General features: G+C 40.0%; 1 non-coding gene across 1 annotated transcript; it reads left to right on the top strand.

Moving 5' to 3' along the window:
- The first annotated feature begins 2,208 nt into the window (after positions 1-2,208).
- LOC117279386 (small nucleolar RNA R71) lies at positions 2,209-2,315 on the top strand. The gene has a single exon (XR_004509799.1). It is a non-coding gene; the product is annotated as a small nucleolar RNA R71 (small nucleolar RNA).
- The last annotated feature ends 278 nt before the right edge of the window (positions 2,316-2,593 follow it).

Here is a 2,593-nt window from a genome sequence, read left to right as displayed (position 1 = left end):
TGTTCCCTCATTATTTTAGATGGTTACCATGTTATCATGCTATTTGAGAACGTAATTATGATTTTTCAAGCTCCTTCTCTTATGTGTGAAATGCCTTATGTGATGGTACTTATCGGCATGAATGATGATGTTATTTGAACAAATAAAAAGGGAAAGACTTGAATTGTAAAATGTGCCCGAGTGCCAAGAACTACTTAATGAATGAGGTTGTTTGTGCCATGTAATAAAGATGAGAAAGAAATGTGAATTGAGTGGACAGTTAAAAGAGGTTATGTCTCAAGTGAGATGGCTCAGCCGATCGGGCCGAGATCGGACGCCATGCTGTACACATGGTGGCATTTGTATTGGAATTATTGAATTACATTATGGATATGGATATGTCTCACTTGCTAAAATGATGGAAAGATTGAATTGGAAACTATGTGATCCTTACTTGGTGTTTTCTTTGTATTTCTATGAAGTACTTATTGATTATTAGGACTGCCTTCTCTTTGTTTCACTGTTTATTCTACTAAGATTAGTGTTTGCCTTACATACTAGTACTATTCAACAGTACTAACGTCCCTTTTGCTGGGGGCGCTACATCTTTGAATGGATGTAGGTGGTTCCATCGCAGATAGTGGTGCTCTCTTTCTCTCCTCACAGCAGTTTTGGTGAGCCCCATTTCTCCCAGGGGTCATGTAGTCCTTCTTTTGTATAAGTTTTCACATTTTAAGTTATAGTCGGGGCCTTGTTGCCGGTATTTTCATGTTGCTCTTTTGTATCCTTAGAGGCTCCGTAGACGTTTTTGTGGGTCATGTATGTATGTTGGGGCGGTCGTTGGATCGAGTTATATTTTGGAAACTTAACTATGGCATAATGCATATAATGAAAAAAAATGAACTAGCAACGTTTATATATTTATATAACTGTTCTCTCCCCTGTTTTACAAATGGTGACGCATTCCTTTTTTGGATCATGAATGAGTCGGGTAGGAAAGGTTTACTAGGATTGCTCGACCGGGTTCACTCGCTTGAGCGCCGGTCGTGCTCCCCGAGGTTGGGGCATGACATCACAGGGATGGTAAAACTACTCGGATCCTTAAGCTTTTGTGGAAGCTTATGTTGAATCCTGGAAGTGCACTCCTCAGTAAGTGCAACGGTCTAAAACTCAGTTAACCTCCTTTTATTTGACACTATATCCTTAATATATTTTGTATATTTTGGGACATCACGGAGCATGTCCACCAAAGGGATGTTCAAGTGTATCGGCTTCAGCATATCTAGAAATTTGTGAAATATGTAGTCATCATTCTTGTTTCTCAATCTTTGAGGAAAAGGGAGTGGCACCCTCTCTGATATATGCTCAGACTCTATTTTGTTTCTCTCATCTACCTCTACAGGTTTTGGCACTCTTTCTTCTTCGAGCCCAGACAACTCATTTTTTTCTTTAGGCACTTCTACCAACTCTCTCCCATTTCTCAACGTCACTGCATTGACTTGAGGATTTTTCTCTGTATCACTTGGAAGAGCTCCAGCAGGTCTAAAATTCTGATTGTTAGCCAATTGCCCAAACTGCCTCTCTAGATTTTTGAACTTTGTGCGCAATTGTTGATTCTCAACCATAACTTTCTAATTGTCAATCAAGAGCTTTTTCATCATGTCAGTCAAACTCTCTTCTGCTTGTTGTGGGGGTTTAGGTGGATGATTGTAATTAGCTTGAGGCATGTTATTCTGATTTCCACCCCAAGAGAAATTAGGATGATTCCTCCATTTTGGATTGTATGTGTTACCATATTGAGCATTTTGATTCATCGTCCTTCTAGCTTTTTTCCCCATATAGTAGATGGATTCAGGATTCACGGGGCATATGTCACTTGTGTGACCTTCACCACATAACTCGCAGCAAGAAGATATATATTGCACATGCTGCATCTGTTGTGCTTGGTGCATTGTCATTTTATTCATCTGATTTGCTCATCTCGTTATATCTTCCCTCATAGCTGAGAAATCATCAAGCTCAATTACACATGCTGCCTTTTGTTTAAGTGATCTTCGTGGTTCCCCATCTCCTTGACAATTATTATCATTAGCAATGAAATTGTTTAGCAGGATCTGGATTTTATTATACGGTCTTGCCATGCAACTACCCCCACATGTTGAGTCAAGATTCATCTTTGATGTCTCATCCAACCCATCAACAAAAGTGTGACCCAATACCTCATCAGTCTAACAATGATGTGGGCAGTCTCTGAGTAGCTTCTTGTATCTTTCCCAAGCTTGACGAAGAGTCTCGCCATCTCATTGTTAAAACCCAAGAATCTGGCTCCTCAGCGACTGTCTTCTTAGTGGGAAAAATCTTGATTAAGAATTTTTGTGCTAGATCATCCCAATTGTGGATCGAGTTTGTGGGCTCCTTATGCAACCATTCTTTGGCTTCCCTCAGCAGTGAAAAGGGAAACAGCGTCAGTTTGACGTAGTCTTTGGAAACATTCGGATCATTATAAGTATCAGTAATTTGCAAAAAATTCTGAATGTCTTGTTGTGGATCTTCATGAGATAGACCCGCATACTGCCTTGTGGACTGAATCAGCTGTACCATGTACTGTTTGAGC

The sequence above is a fragment of the Nicotiana tomentosiformis genome, chromosome 6 (genome assembly GCF_000390325.3).
Source record: "Nicotiana tomentosiformis chromosome 6, ASM39032v3, whole genome shotgun sequence".
In the NCBI taxonomy this organism is placed as follows: Eukaryota; Viridiplantae; Streptophyta; class Magnoliopsida; order Solanales; family Solanaceae; genus Nicotiana; species Nicotiana tomentosiformis.
Note: the sequence above shows the minus strand (reverse complement) of the source record. Positions and strands in the feature narration are given on the sequence as shown.